The following is a 17,653-nucleotide window of genomic DNA, read 5'->3' as shown; positions in this document are numbered from 1 at the left end:
TTGGCTTAAATTGTTGTTGATTCTCCAGTTCTTTCAGGTGTAGAGACAGCTGTATTCTGGAGAGTGTATTCTGGATTTTTCAATTTTTTTGAGGGAGGCTTGGATGGCTATGTATTTCCCCCATAGGACCCATAGGTTTTGGACTGAAGTGTCTTCATTCTCATTGGTTTCCATATTGATTAAATTCTTCTTTGATTTTCTGATTGATCCAATCATTCTTAACAAGGTGGTCTTTAGCTTCCAGGTGTTTGAATTTCTTCCAAGCTTTTCCCTGTGGTTGAGCTCCAGTTTCAAAGCATTGTGATCTGAGAATATGCAGGGAATAATCTGAATCTTTTGGTTTCGACTGAGCCCTGATTTTTCACCCTGTATATGGTCTATTCTGGTGAGGGTTTCATTTGCGTTCGAGAATGATGAGTATTCCGTGTTTAGGATGGAATGTTCTGCATATATCTATAAGGTCCCTCTGGTCCAATATGTCTTTCAGTGCTTTGTTTCTTTATTGATTTCCTGCTTGGATGATCTGTCTGTTACTGAGAGTGACATGTTAAGATCTCCTACTATTAAGGTATTGCTATCAATATGACTTTTTGTCTTAACAGTTTTCTTATGTAATTGACTGCTCCCATATTGAGGGCATAAATATTTACAATTGTTAGATCTTCTTGGTGGATAGTCCCTTTAAGAATTATGTAGTGTCCTTCTGTATCTTTGACTACAGTCTTTTTAGTTTAAAATCTAATTTATCTGATATAAGAGTCACTACCACAGCCTTCTTTTGAGGCCCATTGGCATGAAAGATACTTCTCCATCCCTTCACTTTCAGTCTGGATGTATCCTTAGGTTCAAAATGGGTCTCTTGTAGACAATATATGGAAGAGCCCTGTCGTTTTATGCAGTCTGCAACCCAGTCTCATTTTTGGGCGCATTTAGGCCATTCACATTGATAGTGATTATTGAGAGATATGGTTTTATTGACATCTTGTTACCTGTGATGTCTTTGTTTCTAAAGGTTGTCTCCATATATTTCTGTTCAATGATAATCCTAGGATTTTTCCTCTTTTATATAACCCCCCTTAATATTTCCTGAAGTGTCATCTTGATGGTCACATTTTCATAAGCCTTGCCAGTCTTGGAACCTCTTTATCTCTCCATCCATTTTGAATGTCAGTTTTGCTGGTTAAAGTATTCTTGGTTCTTTTGATATCAATGTTTCTGCTGAAAAATCAGCATATAGTTTTATGGGGTTCTCCTTGTATGTAATTGTCTTCATCTGCTTTCTGCTCTTGGGAGGCACGGAGCTATGCTACTCACAGACCATTTGGAGTGGTGAGACCAACTCCCTGTTGCCATCTAGGCCCCCCCGTGGTGGTGGAGTGTCTGGAGGCCCAGCTGGTGGTCACTGTCAGCAAAGACCTTTTTGGTACTGGGAAGCTCGTCCAGCCTGCAGACCTCACTCTGGGTCCGGAGAACTGTGAGCCCCTGGTCTCTGCAGACATGGAGGATGCGGTCAGGTTTGAGGTCAGGCTGCACGAGTGTGGCAATGGGGTGCAGGTGACTGACAGTGCTCTGGTGTACACCACCTTCCTGCTCCACAGCCCCCGCCCTGCGGGAAACCTGTCCATCCTGAGGACTAACCGTGCCGAGATTCCCATTGAGTGCCACTATCCCAGGCACAGGAACGTGAGCAGCCAGGCCATCATGCCCACCTGGGTGCCCTTTAGGACCACGATGCTCTCAGAGGAGAAGCTGGTTTTCTCCCTCCGCCTGATGGAGGAGGACTGGGGCTCTGAGAAGCGGTCCCCCACCTTCCAGCTGGGAGACGTAGCCCACCTCCAGGCCGAAGTCCACACTGGTAGCCACGTGCCACTGCGACTGTTTGTGGACCACTGTGTGGCCACGCTGACACCGGACTGCAGTGCCTCCCCTCATCACACCATCATGGACTTCCACGGCTGTCTTGTGGATGGTCTCTCCGATGCCTCTTCCTCCTTCAAAGAGCCCAGACCCAGGCCAGAGACCCTGCAGTTCACAGTGGACATGTTCCACTTTGCTAATGACTCCAGAAACATGATCTATATCACGTGCCATCTGAAGGTCACTCTGGCAGACAGAGTCCTGGACCAGCTAAACAAAGCCTGTTCCTTTATCAAGTTCAGCAGGAGGTGGTCCCCCATAGAAGGCACTGCTGACATCTGTCGCTGTTGTAACAAAGGCAGCTGTGGCTTTCCAGGCCATTCCAGGAGGCTGTCCCATCTACAGAGAAGGGGGCGCAAGTCTGCTTCCCAAACCTGAAATCTCAGGCATGTGACTGAAGAAGCAGAGATCACCGTGGGGCCTCTGATCTTCCTGGGAAAGGCTGGTGATCCTGGGGTGGAGGGGTCCACCTCCCCTCACGCCTCTGTGATGCTGGGCTTGGGCCTGGCCACGGTGCTATCCCTGACTCTGGCTACCCTCGTCCTGGTCCTTGCCCAGAGGCGCCGTGCTGCTTCCCGCTCTGTGATCTGCCCTGTGTCTGTTCCCCAATAAAAGAAGAAAGTGAAAAAAAAAATTTTTTTTTTGCTTCTTTCAAAATTCTGTCTTTATCACAACTTTTTGTCATTTTAATTACTATGTGTCTTGGTGTGGACCTCCTTGGGTTGATTTTATTGGTGGTTTCTTTGCCTTCTGGATATGAATGACTGTTTCCTTCCCATTTTAGGGAGATTTTCAATTATTATTACCTGTATTTTATCTTCATATATTTTTCCTTCCCCTCCCCTTCTCTCTTTTTTCTTCTAGCCTTTGTATAATACAAATGTTATTCTAAGGGAGCCACCGAGTTACCTGTGTATTCTCATCTATTTTTTTTCTCTCACCTCAGTTTGATTATTTTCCAAATTCTTCCTCATGTTACCAGTTCATTCCTCTGTTTCCTCTAGGCTTCCATTTATTCTAGCACATGTGTTTTTTGTTTCAATTTTTGACTTCTTTCTCTTGGATTCTTTTTTTAAATCTCTTTGTTAAAAGTTTCATTGATGGCCTCCACTCTTTTCTCAAGTCCATTGAATATCCTTATGATCATTACTTTAAATTCTCTATCAGGCATATTACTTATATTTGTTTGTTTAGGCCTCTTTCTGTGATTTTGTCCGGTTCTTTCCTTTGGAAAATTTCCTCTGTCTCCTCATTTTATCTAACTCATCTCCTTCTGGGTGTTAGGAAAGTGTGTACATCTGCTACTTTTGAAAGAAGTGGCTTTATGAAGAAGAGGTTTTGTAGTGTCCTGCAGTATAATGTCTCCTGTTTATTAGAATCTGGCACTTCATGGGATTCTTTTATATGTATTGCTTACATCTTGCTGTTCTGTTGAATTGATTCTCCCATAAGTCCAATCATCTGCAATGGCCATGTTGGCCTGTTGTGGGCAGGGTTTGGTCCCCCTGATATTAGTAGACAAGTCTGGGGCTGTTTTAGGATGAATTACACTGAGACAAATGAAAATGGAAACACTATCATCCACACCATACATTTGCTGAGATACAATAGCACTGAACTACTGGGCACTTTCCAGTCCTTGCCCTGCCCCCCAAGAAGTATTCATTAGTTGGAGGGGCTGCAATCAATTACACTGTCTGCCACCAGCCCTCTCTTGGGGCTGGTGTCTGACTGGTGAGTGTGGCAATCTTTTACCCACCGCAGTACAGGAGTCACTTTAGAGTGGCACTGGCCCTTTTTGGGCTGCTTATTCACTGCTAGTTTTGTGGCCCCACTTTGAAAGGGTTCCAGGCACAAAAACATTGGAGGGATTACAGCATACTGTGCCTGCAAGTTTTGTGCAAGGGGAGAGGGAACGTTCTGTTGTAGGATTGGGCCAGCAGGGGTGTGACAAAGTTTTAACAAAGTTTTCTATAGGTGGGAGACTGATGCCACTGCTGTGGGAACTAAGACAGCACATTGACGATACCAATGTTGGGAAGCATTTGAACTATATTATCATGTAATAGTTTTATAATCCAAGCAGAAATTCAAGAGTTGTATGCCATCAACTGAGCCACCCAGGCATCCCAGGCCTCTGAAATTTTTAAATTTGATTTTTGTATACTTTATTCATTTGTATGTGTTGCAGTTTTCCAACATTATTTTTTTTGATAAAACTCTTGTTTACACACTGAGTAATAGGAACACTATGTCAAAACTTACTTGACCACGTATGTGAAATTCATATCTTTCTCTGTAGTCTACTCAATTGGCTTGTAACCATGTTAATGCCAGTGCCACATTATTTTGATCACTGTAGTTTCATACAAATATTTGATTCACAAAGTGAATTACCTCCAACTCTGCTCTTCCTTTGCAAGATAGTTTCATTTATTTGGGGTCTCTTGAGGTTCTGTTTGGATTTTAGGAGGAAATTATCTATTCCTGCAAAAAACCACTGAGCTTCTGATAGAATATAATGAATTTCAGTGTGTATCTCTTTGAATTTATTTTTTTATTAAAGATTTTTTAAAGTTTCCATTTTTACCATTACCTTCTAACATTTCAATGTAGTTCATTTTATTTTCGTGTGTGTATACACACACACACACACACACACACTATATACACACACACACACACACACATACATATACATATACATATATATGTACATATATATACATACATATATATACATCTTTTCTTTACAACTTTGTAAATTTACAATTTTACAAATCCACAAATTTACTATTTCTTTTCTTTCTTTACAATTTTGGGATATAGTCTCTTCTAACACCAACTATACCTGGGATGTAGTGTATTGCTTTTTTTTTACTCCTTCTGTTCAAACTCCTCTCTCTCTCTTATTTTGTCTTTTAGTTTTCAATTTTATGGGTACATTCTATCCTCTCAATATATTTAACTTTATTTTTGTACATATATACTTTTTATTTTCTTTACAATTTTAGGATCTAGTTTTCTAACAGACAGACCAAAATACACACAGGATCCAGTTCACCTATAAGATTATAATCTCTCTCTCTTTTAATTGTTTGTTTGTTTATTTATTTATTGTTTCAGTTCTCTTCTGAGTTGTTTATTGTATGTTTCTCTGGGGTCATTATTGCCATTTTAGCATTTTGTTCTCTCACTCATATACTCTCTGGACAGAATAACAAGATAGAAAAACTCACCTCAAAAAAAGAGAACAAGAGACAGCACTGACTGCCAGGGACATAACCAGTATGGATATTCATAAGATGTTGGAACGAGAGTCCAGAATAATGATTACAAAGTTACTAGAGGGCTTGGCAAGAGCATAGGAGACAGTAGAGAATCTCTTTCTGGAGAAATAAAAGGTTAAAATCTAGTTAAGTCAAAATAAAAAAGACTATTAATGAGATGCAGTAAAAAGTGGAGGCTCTAACAGCTAGGATAAATGTGGCAGTAGGGAGAATTAATGACGTGGAAGACAAAATGATGGAAAATAAGAGAGGTGAGAAAAAGAGAAATAAACAACACTGGATACAAGGGGAAAATTTGGGAGATAAATGATACCATAAAGTGAAACAATATTAGAATAATTGGGATCCTGGAAAAAGAGGAAGGTGGGGGAAGAAGGTATATAGGAGCAAATTATAGTGGAGAAGTTCTGTAATCTGGAGAAAAAAACAGGCATTCAAGACCATGAGGCACAGAGAATCCTTTTCAAAACCAATAAAAATAGGTGAACCCCTTGACATATAATAGGGAAACTTGTGAATTTCAGAGACAAAGAGAAAATCCTGAAAGCAGCTTGAAACAGGAAGTCTATAACTCACAAGGGTAGAAACATCAGACTGGCAGCAACATAGCCACAGAGACTTGGCTGTCCAGAAAAGATTGGTGTGATATATTCAGGGTGCTAGCTGAGAAAAGTATGCAGTCATCAATACTTTATCTAGCAAGAATGTCAGCCAAAATAGAAGGAGAGATAAAAGCTTTCAGGACATGCAAAAACTAACAACAACAAAAAAAAAATAGTGATCACCAAACCAGCCCTACAAGTAATATTAAAGGGGATCCTTTATGGAAAAAGAGGATGCAAAGGTAACAGAGACCAGAAAGGAACAGAAACAATCTACAAAAACAGGGAATTTACAGGTAATACAATAGCATTAAATTCATCTTTCAATAGCTGTTCTGAATGTAAATGAGCTAAATTCCCCAATCAAAAGACACAGGGTACCAGACAGGATAAAAAAGCAAGTCCCATCAATATGCTGTGCAAGAGACTCATTTTAGATCCAAAGACACCTCCATCTTCAAAATGAGGGGCTGGAGACCTATTTATCATGCTAATGGACATCAAAAGAAAGCTGGGGTAGCAATCCTTTTATCAGACAAATTATATTTTAAGTCTAATACTAATAAAAGAGGAGGAAGGACATTGTATTATAATTAAAGCTCTATTCAAAAAGAAGAGCTAACAATTGTAAATGTTTATACCCCCTAACATGGGAGCAGTCATTTATAAAAACCAAGTAATGACAAAATTAAAGAGGAATATTGATAATAATATAGTAATAGTAGGAGACTTCCACACCCCACTCCCAAGAATAGACAGATTATTTAAGCAGAACAGCAAGGAAAAAGGGCTTTGAATGATACATTGGACCAGATGGACTTCACAAATATATTCAGAGCATTATCCTAAAGCAACAAAATACATTCTTTTCAAGTATACATGTAATATTCTCCAGAATAGATCACATACTGGGTCACAAATCAGGTCTTAGGTGGTACCAAAAGATTTGGTTCCATTGCCTGAATATTTTCATAACATAATTTAAACTTAATTACAAGAGGAAATGTAGAAAAACTGAAATACATGGAGGCTAGAGAATGAATGGGTCAACTAGGAAATTAAAGAAGAATTAAAAATTCATAGAAACAAATGAAAATGTAGGCATGAACCAAATCTTTGGGATGCAGTGAAGGTTGTCCGAAGATGGAAATATATACCAAAACAAGCCTTTCTCAAGAAACAAGAAAGGTCTTTCATACAAATCTAACTTTACACCTAAAAGATCTGGAGAAAGAATAATAAATAAAATATAAGCCAAGCAGGAGAAGAAAATTAATAAAGATTAGAACAGAAATCAGTGAAATAAAGCCCCAAAGATTAGTAGAACAGAACAATGAAAGTAGGAGCTGGTTCTTTGAAAGAAATAATCAAATTGTTAAATCCCTGGCCAGATTTATCAAAAAGAAAAGAGAAAGGACCCAAATAATAAGATCATGAGTGAAAGAGGAGAGATCACAACCAATACCAGAGAAATGCAAACAATTCTAAAAACATATTATGAGCAACTATAGTCAACAAATTAGACAATCTGGAAGAAATTGATGCATTTCTAGAGACATATAACTGCCAAAACTGAACCAGGAAGAAATAGAAAACATGAACAGACCCATAACCAGTGAGGGCATTGAAGCACTAATAAAAAAAATCTCCAAACAAACAAGAGCTCAGGGCAGACTTCCCAGGGGAATTTTACCAAACATTCAAAGAAGAATTAGTAACTATTCTTCTGAAGCTATTCCAAAAAATAGAAATGGAAGGGAAAGTTCCAAACACATTTTATGAAGCCAGTATTACCTTGATCCCCAAACCAGACAAAGACTCCATCAAAAAGGAGAATTACAGACCAATATTCCTGATGAATATGGATGCCAAAATTCAAGATAATAGCCAGTAGGATCCCACAGCACATTTAAAAAGATCATTCATGGCGACCAAGTGGGATTTATTCCTAGGCTGGAAGGGTGGCATAACATTGACAAATCAATCAATGTGATACATCACATTAATAAAAGAAAGAAATAAAACCCATAGGATCATCTTAATAGATGCCAAAAAAGTATTTCATGAAGTACAGCATCGTTTCTTGATTAAAACTGTCCACAGAGTAGGTGGAGGGAACATACCTCAATATCTTAAGAACCATCTATAAAAATCATTCTGAATGGAGAAAAACAGAGCTTTTCCCCTAAGATCAGGAACATGGTAGAGATGTTCACTATCACCACTGCTATTCAACATAGTACTAGAAGTCTTAGCCTCAGCAATTAGACACCAAAATCCAAAATAAAATAAAAGGCAGAAGAACAAACCTGGACCATCTCCTTATACCACACACAAAAATAGGCTCAAAATGGATGAAAGTCCTCAATGGGAGACAGGAATCCATCAAAATTCTTGACCAGAACACAGGCAGCAACATCTTTGCCCTCAGCCACAGCAACTTTTTCCTAGGAACATCGCCAAAAGCAAGGGAAGCAAGGGCAAAAATGAACTATTGGGACTTCATCAAGATCAAAAGCTTTGCACAGCAAAGGAAACAGTCAACAAAACCAAAAGACAACTGACAGAATGGGAGAAGATATTTGCAAATGACATATCAGATAAAGGGCTAGTATCCAAACTGTATAAAGAACTTATCAAACTCAATACCCAAAGAACAAAGAATCCAATTGAGAAATGGACAGAAGACATGAACAGACATCTCTGCAAGAAGCCATCCAGATGGCCAACAGACATGAAAAAGTGCTCAACATCATTTGGCATCAGGAAAAAACAGTGAGATGCCACCTTACACCAGAATGGCTAAAATTAACCAGTCAGGAAATGACAGGTGTTGGCAAGTATAAGAACCTTCCTATACTCTTGGTGGGAATTTGAGCTGGTTTAGCCACTTTGGAAAACAGTATGGAGGTTCCTCAAAAAGTGGAAAATAGAGTTATCCTATGACCCAACAATTGCACTACTGGATATTTAACTTAAAGATAAAAATGTAATGATATGAAGGACCAACTCCAATGTTCATAGCAGCAAAGTCCACAATAGCCAAACCATGAAAAGAAACTAGATGTTCATCAACAGATGAATGGATAAAGAAGACATGGTATACATATGCAATGGAATACTATGCAGCAATCAGAAATTTGAAATCTTGCCATTTGCAATGACATGGATGGATCTAGAGGGTATTATGCTGAGCAAAATAAGTCAATTAGAGAATGAAAATTTTCATATGATCTCACTGATATCAGGAATTTGAGAGTCAAGGTGTTTGGTTGTGGGGGAAGGGAGGGAAAAATGAAACATGGGATCAGGGAGGGAGACAAACCATAAGAGAATCTTAATCTTGGTAAACTAACTGAGGATTTCTGGAGGGAAAGGGAGAGGGAAAGATGGGGTGACTGGTTGATGGACATTGGGCAGGGTATGTGCTATGGCGAGTGCTGTGAAATGTGTAAGACTGATGATTCACAGACCAGTATCCCTGAAACAAATAATCCCTGAAACAAATAATCCCTGAAACAAATAATATATAATATGTTTAAAAAAAGAGAAAAAGTTGTGAATACTAGTACCATATTAAATAGCCATAAAAGAATAATAAGGGAACGATGTAACTTAGAATGACTCCCAAATACATTTGCTATAATTCTACTTCTGTTCTTTTTAACCTAGTTGGGAAATGCTGGGCTAATCAATCTTAGTTGAGAAATTGATGGCCAGAGGAAAAAAGTAACTCCCCATGCTGGAAACTTGGCAACATAAACACAAAATCCTGGCTTTTCAATCCTCATCAGGGACCCTGCCTAGAGTGCTACTCTGTAACACTGAGAAGGGAAGGCACTTACTTGACTGCAAGAACATTAGACCTCTGGTGAGAGAAAGTGTCAAATTAGAAACAACCAAATAAAATGAAAACAGATAAAAATTTTTATGCAAGGGAGGGGCAAGGTGGTGGAGGAGTAGGGGACCCTATTTTAAGTGAACTGAGCACTTTGAACACCCATGAAATCAGCCTGGGATGTAAGATTATACACTTCTGGATATCTACAGAGGCAGAGGATCTTCAGTAGAGAGGTACAGAGGAGAGGGAGTGTTTGGACTGATATTGGAGGATAAACAGAAGAGAGAGGGGCCACCAGAAGCGACCCATTGGAAAGTATTGCCCTGACACGAAAGTGCCCTGTGCTTGGGGACCAACATTAGCTTGGAGACTGGTTAAAAGCACTGAAAAAGAACAAAGGGGCCTAAGGGGGGGGGGGAATTCGTGGAATCATGCTGTTGCAGGCGTGGACCTGAGCACATGGTCCCAGGGCAGTCGCACATGGCACCCGCCCATGCCTGATAGAGCCCTGCAAGGGCTGCATCCCAAGGTCCCTTTGTCTGCTCCCTTCTGCCACCTGCACCACCAGCCTCCATGCCTGAGAGCCTGGGGTGGGCTCCAGCTGGTGGTCCCAGGGAGCAGCCACTAGGATTGTGTTTGCCTGAGCCAGTATCACTCATGGTTTTAGTGGCACAGGGGTGCAGACATAAGGGGTTCCTCCAGCAACCACTGAAAGGATGGCTGGGGGTGTGAACTACCTGTGCAAAGTTGCAGTGTTCAGTGGAGTTTACAGAGGGAGAGTCTGTGTGTTCTGGACCATTCAGAGGGGAGCAGGCTGAGGCTTCTCTCTGAGGTGGAGGGCTGGGTGCAGACAGTTTACTTTGCTCTGACCCTCTGAAAAGGCACAAAAAGCTACCAAAGAACAAAAGCCCCCAGAAAAAAAAAAGGCTGAAAAACTGGTTTCCATGGAACTCAGCCCCTTGATAGGGGGCAGAGTGACTCAGCACAAGCAAGTCTGACTGAAAAACAGTACAGCAGGCTCCTTCTGTAGAAGACAAACCAAAAGAACAAGAGAACAACAACCACAGGGTCCCCATAAAACTATAAAACCCAACATGAGGGGAAAAAATATATTAAGCTCCTGGTATTGCCTGAAAACCTGTATGTTTTGTAGATAGAACTTTTTTTTCTCTATTCTTTTTCTTTTCTTTAAAATTCATTGTAATGATTCTTGTTCTTTCTTTATTTTTTTAACCTATTTAACAATTTAACCAGATGTTTAATACAACATATCGCACAATAGGTTTTTAACTTGAAATTTTTTTCATACATATACCTTTGTTTCTTTTTCTTTTATAGATATACATATAAAATAGATATATCTAGATATAGATATAGCTAGATATAGATATAAATATAGATAGATATAAACTTCAAGGTAGTCCTTTCCCCCTATTCAATAGCACATATCTATCTATATATACCAGTTCTAATTTCCCTGTGTCGCTGGAAAGTTGAGTCCTTTAACAAAGATAACAAGATACACCCAGGAACAACTGAAATAACCTTCCTTGCCCACATCGAGGGTTTATAACCATCTTCCTGTCTTATTCACAGTGTTTCTGTGTGTTTGTTTTGTTTTTGCATTTTATTAATAGTATTCTTAGAGTTCATTTTGGCTGGGTTTTTCTTCTTTTCTTTTCTTTTTCTTTTCCTTTTGTCAGTCTTTTTCTTTGTTTGTTTTCATTTCTGTACTTTATAAGCCTTAATTTTAGGGCTCACTTTGGCTGGGTCTTTTTCTTTTTCTCTTTTGTCTTTCCTTTTGGTGGTGACTTCCAATTGCTCTGAAACTTTCCAGGGTGCACCTTGCCTGGATTGTGGCTATACATCTCCTCAGTCACCTCTCACCAAAATGATTAGGAGGAGGAACACCAAACAGAGGAAAAATTCAGAGACTGTGACCTCTACCATAGAACTTTTGGATGTGGACATAAAAATATGTTGGAAATAGAATTCAGGGTAACAATTACCCAGGCAATGGCTAGGTTGTTGAAGACCATTAGTGACAACATAGAATCTCTAAGGGTAGAAATGAGAGCTGACCTAGAACAAGTTAAAATTGCTATCAATGAGATCCAATCTAATCTAAATACTCTAACACCTCAGGTAAATGACGTGGAAGATTGAATTAGTGACCTAGAAGACAAATTGATAGAAAAGAAGGATCAGGAGGAGGCCTGGAAGAAACAGCTTAGAAGACATGAAAAGAGAATTAGGGAAATCAATGATGCCATGAAATATTACAATGTCAGAATTATTGGGATCCCTGAGGGGATGGAGAAAGAGAGAGGACTAGAAATTATAGTTGAACAAATCCTAGATAAGAATTTCCCTAATTTGGGGAATGGAACAAGTGTTCATGTCCTAGAGGCAGAGAGGACACCCCCCCCCCCCCCCCAAGATCAACGAGGGTAAGAAATCCAGGCACCTGATTGTGAAATTAATGAGTTGTAAATTCAGAGAAGATGTCTTAAGGGCAGGTAAGGGGAAGAGATTCCTTATGTACAGAGGAAAGACCATCAGAATAACATCAGATCTGTCCACAGAAACCTGGCAAGCCAGAAAGGGCTGGCAAGACATATTCAGGGCACTAAATGAGAAGAACATGAAGCCAAAAATGCTTTATACAGCAAGGCTGACATTCAAAATGGATGGAGAGATAAAGAGCTTCCAAGACCAACAAGGTTTAAAAGATTATGTGACTACCAAGTCAGCACTACAAGAAATACTAAGAGGGGTTCTATAAAAGAAACCATGAGAGACTATGGACTCTGAAAAACAATGTGAGGGTTTTGAAGGGGTGGAGGGTAGCAGGTTGGGGGAACCTCCATGGTGGGTATTAGAGAGGGTACGGATTGCATGGAACACTGGGTGTGGTGCAAAAAACAATGAATACTGTTACGCTGAAAAGAAAAAAAAAAAAAAAAAAGAACCCCAGAGTGACATAGAACAGAAATTTACAGAGACAATCTATAGAAACAAGGACTTCATAGGCAACATGATGACAATAAATATGTATCTTTCAATAATGACTCTAAACATGAACAGCCTAACTACTCCAGTAAAATGGGACAGGGTTGCAGACTGGAAAAATGACAAGACCTATCCATATGCTATCTACAAGAGATGCATTTTGAACCCAAAGATACATTCAGACTGAAAATGAAAGGATGGAGAACCACCTTTCATGCCAAAGGGCCTTAAAAGAAAGCTGACATAGTAATACTCATATCAGATATATTAGATTTTAAGCTAAAAACTGTAGTCAGAGATACAGAAGGACACTACATCATTCTGAAAGAGTCTATCCACCAAGAAGATCTAACAGTTGTAAATGTTTATGCCTCCAATATGGGAGCAGGGAGCTACATAAGCCAGCTGTTAATCAAAATAAAGAGTCATATTGATATCAATAAATTAATTGTAGGAGATCTTAACATGCCTTCTCAGCAATACATGGATCATCTAAGCAGAAAATCAACATGGAAAGAAAATCAACACAGAAACAAGAGCTTTGAATGACACACTAGACGAGAGGGACCTCATAGATATATACAGAAAATTCCACCCTAAAACAACAGAATACTCATTCTTCTCTAGCACATATGGAGTTTTCTCTGGAATAGACCACATACTGTGTCACAAATCAAGTCTCCACTGATATAAAAGGATTGAGATTATTGCCTGCATATTCTCATATCACAATGTTTTGAAACTGGAACTCAACCACAAGAAAAAGTTTGGAAGGAATTCAAACACGTAGGAGCTAAAGACCATCCTGCTCAAGAATGTTTGGGCCAACTAGGAAATCAAAGAAGAATTTAAGCAATTAATCAAAACCAATGAGAATGAAGACACATGAGTCCAAAACCTATAGAATACAGCAAAGGCAGTCCTAAGGGGGAAATACGTAGCCATCCAACCCTCAACCAAAAAAACAGAAAAGTACTGAATACACCAACTCTCTTTACACCTTAAAAATGAGAAAATCAACAACAAATTAAGCCAACCTCATACGAAGAAGGTAAATAATTAGGATTAGAGCAGAGATCGATGAGCTAGAAACCAGAGATACAGTAGAACACATCAACAAAACTAGAAGCTGGTTCTTGAAGGAACTAGCCACTCAATGAACCACTGGCCAAACTAACCAAAAAGAAAATAGAGATGACCCAAATTAATAAATTTATGAACAAAAAGGGAGAGATAATGATTAACACCAAGAAAATAGAAACAATCACCAGAAATTATTATCAGCAGTTATATGCCAATAAGTTAAACAACCTAGAAGAAGTGGATGCATTCCTAAAAGCCTATAAACTTCCAAAACTGAAACAAGAAAAAATTGACAACATGAATAGACCAATATCTAGTAATGAGATTGAAGCAGTGATCAAAATCTGCCCCAAAACAAGAGCCCGGGGCCTGACAGATTCCCTGAGGAGTTCTACCAAGCTTTCAAAAGAGGATATAATACCTATTCTGAAGCTCTTTCAAAAAAATAGAAACGGAAGGAAAAGTTCAAGACTCTTTCTATGAAGCCAGCATCACCTTGATCCCCAAACCAGGCAAAGACCCCATCAAAAAGGAAATTTCAGACCAATATCCCCGACGAATATGGACGCCAAGATTGTCAGCAAGTTCCTAGCTAATAAGATCCAACAGTACATTAAAAAGATTATTTACCACGACCAGGTGGGATTTACCCCTGGGATGCTTCAACATTCATGAATCAATCAATGTGATAGACAAACCAGTAACAGAAGAGAAAAGAACCACATGGTCCTCTCAATTGGTGCAGAAAAAGCACTTGACAAAATACAACATCCATTCCTGATTAAAACTCCTCAAAGTATGGGAAACCAGGGAACATTACTCAACTTCATAACATTTATCTATGAAAAACCCACAACGAATATCATTCTCAATGGGAAAAAGCTGACAGCCTTCCCTTTGAGATCAGGAATATGACAAGGATGCACAACATTGCCACCTTTGTTCAACATAGTACTAGAACTCCTAGCAACAGCAATTAGACAACAAAAAGAAATAAAAGGTATTCAAATTGGCAAAGAAGAAGTCAAACTGTCTCTCTTCACAGATGACATGATACTTTATGTGGAAAACCTGGAAGACTCCACCCCCAAATTGCTAGAACTTATACAGCAATTCAGTAATGTAGCAGGATACAAAATCAATGTACAGAAATCAGTTGCTTTTTTTATACACTAACAATGAAACTATAAAAAGGGAAATTAGAGAATTGATTCTATTTATTATAATACCAAGAACCATAAGATATCTTGGAATAAACCTAACCAAAAACGTAAAGGATTGGTACTTCAGAAACTACAGAACAATCATGAAAGAAATAGAAGAAGACACAAAAAGATGGAAAAGCATTCCAAGCTCATGGATTGGAAGAATAAACCTTGTTAAAATGTCTATACTGTCCAGAGCAATCTATACTTTCAATGCCATCCCAATAAAATAACCATTGACATTTTTCAAAGTGCTGGACCACAATCCTAAAATTTGTGTGGAACTAGAAAAGACCCCGAATCCCTAAGAAAATGTTTAAAAAGAAAAACAAAGCTGGGGGCATCACATTGCCTAATTTCAAGCTTTACTACAAAGGTGTGATCTCCAATATAGCATGATACTGGCATAAAAACAGATACATAAACCAGTGGAACAGAGTAGAGAGCCCAGATAGGGACCCACAACTCTATGGTCAAATAATCTTTGACAAAGCAGGAAAAAATATACAGTGGGAAAAAGACAGTCTCTTCAATAAATGGTGCTGGGAAAATTGGACAGCTATATGGAGAAGAATGAAACTCGACGATTCTCTTACACTATACACAAAGATAAACTTGAAATGGATGAAAGACCTCAACGTGAGACAGGAATCCATCAGAACTCTAGAGGAGAATGTAGGTAGTAACCTCTTCGACATCGGCCACAGCTACTTCTTTCAAGACACATCTCCAAAGGCAAAGGAAACAAAAAGGAAAAATGAACTTTTGGGACTTCATCAAGAGAAAAAACTTCTGCACAGCAAAGGAAACAGTCAACAAAAGAAGGAGAGAACCCACAGAATGGGAGAAGATATTCTCAAATGACACTACAGACAGTGGGTGTTATCAAAGATCTATGAAGAACCCTTCAAACTCAACATCCATAAAACAGATAATCACATCAAAAAATGGGCAGAAGACATGAACAGCCACTTCCCCAAAGAAGACCTACAAATGACTAGCAGACACATAAATAATGTTCATCATCATTAGCCATCAGGGAAATTAAAATCAAAACCACATTGACATACCATCTTACACCAATTAGAATGGCCAAAATTAACAAGATAGTAAACAACATGTGTTGGAGAGGATGTGGAGAAAGGGAACCTTCTTATACTGTTGGTGGGAATGCAATTTGGTGTGGCTACTTTGAAAAAAGACAAAATGCCCTTAAAAGATGAATGGGTAAAGAAAATGCTTTGGATATTAGTCAACCATAAGAAAGGATGGATACCCAACTTTTGTATCAACATGGACAGGACTGGAGGAGATTATGTTGAGTGAAATAAGTCAAGCAGAGAAAGTCAATTATTGTGTGGTTTCACTTATTTTTGGAACATAAGGAATAACAAGGAGGACATTAGGAGAAGGAAAGGAAAAGTGAATTGGGTAAAATCGGAGGGGCAGATGAAACATGAAAGACTGTGGACTCTCAGAAACAAACTGAGGGTTTTGGAGGGGAGGAGGGTGAGGGGATGGACGAGACGGGTGGTGGGTATTATGGAGGGCATGTATTGCATGGAGCACTGGGTGTGGTGCATAAACAATGAATCTTGCAACACTAAAAAAATGAAATAAAATTTAAAAATAAAATACTAACACTGAAAAAAGAATAAGAGCCAAAAATTTTAACTCAAAATATATGATGACTTTAGCACTGAACATATTTATTTACTAAAAATAAAAAGTGTACCATAAATGATTGATGATATACTAGATTCACATTAGAAGGAATAAAGCAATAAACATTCCACATAGTGAGTTAGAATGTTTCTAATAATGTCCAACGGTAACTGTCAAAATCCATTGTCACAATTTTTGTTTTCCATGTGTACTCATTTTGGAAGGAACCCCCATTACCATTTTCCTTCATAGTTTTAAATAAGTTTCTTTGTTCCTACTGCTTTTTCCAAGAATTATCTTACTACTCTCTTTGATGTTTTCAGATATACATCATCCACACTGTTTTCTACAATATGTGAAAACTTTTTTTTACCCCCTCAGGTTTTTAATAAAAGTAATAAACATAAAGATTTCAACCAATAAAGGTAACTGTTTTGAATACCTACTATCCAATGAAAAACAAAACAAAAGAAGAAACAAAAAGAAAAAAAAAAAAGAAGAATGCCTTCCCAGCAATCTCTCAATGTTGTGATGAGCACTGGGTATTCTATGCAAGTAATGAATCACTGAACACTACATTAAAAGCAAATGATGTACTATATGCTGGCAAACTGATCATAATAAAAAAATCAATGCCATAGAACTGATATTCTTTCACTTTTTTCACAGACGAGTCCCCCTCAGCAGCACCACATTCCTTTACTGAGAGTCCCCATGTACTTTGAACAAATTGGGCATATTGATTTTCAGCACACCATATATTAGAAGCAGCAGATTAGAAGGAGAGAACTTGCTAGCATAAGCATTATGGAATGGCAAAATGTGATGGGTTGCAAGTCAAGCAAAGGAAAATCTAATAAATAAGCAAAATAATTATAACTTGTAAGGGTATCTATTAACTCATGCTACAAAAAAAGCTTTTAGGAACAATTAAAAATACAAAGTTCTTTTAGTCTCTATAATAACCAAAAGTCATAGGTGTAAATATATATATGGTACGCATAAGTGAAAAAAATGCATAAGTGAAAAACATTATTC

At 38.5% G+C, this 17,653-nt stretch overlaps 1 pseudogene; it reads left to right on the top strand.

Moving 5' to 3' along the window:
- The first annotated feature begins 1,241 nt into the window (after positions 1 to 1,241).
- LOC111139958 lies at positions 1,242 to 2,529 on the top strand (annotated as a pseudogene).
- The last annotated feature ends 15,124 nt before the right edge of the window (positions 2,530 to 17,653 follow it).

Source organism: Enhydra lutris, unplaced genomic scaffold (assembly GCF_002288905.1).
Source record: "Enhydra lutris kenyoni isolate GAN:26980312 unplaced genomic scaffold, ASM228890v2 scaffoldscaffold130, whole genome shotgun sequence".
Taxonomy (NCBI): domain Eukaryota; kingdom Metazoa; phylum Chordata; class Mammalia; order Carnivora; family Mustelidae; genus Enhydra; species Enhydra lutris.
This window is presented reverse-complemented; position numbering and strand designations above follow the sequence as displayed.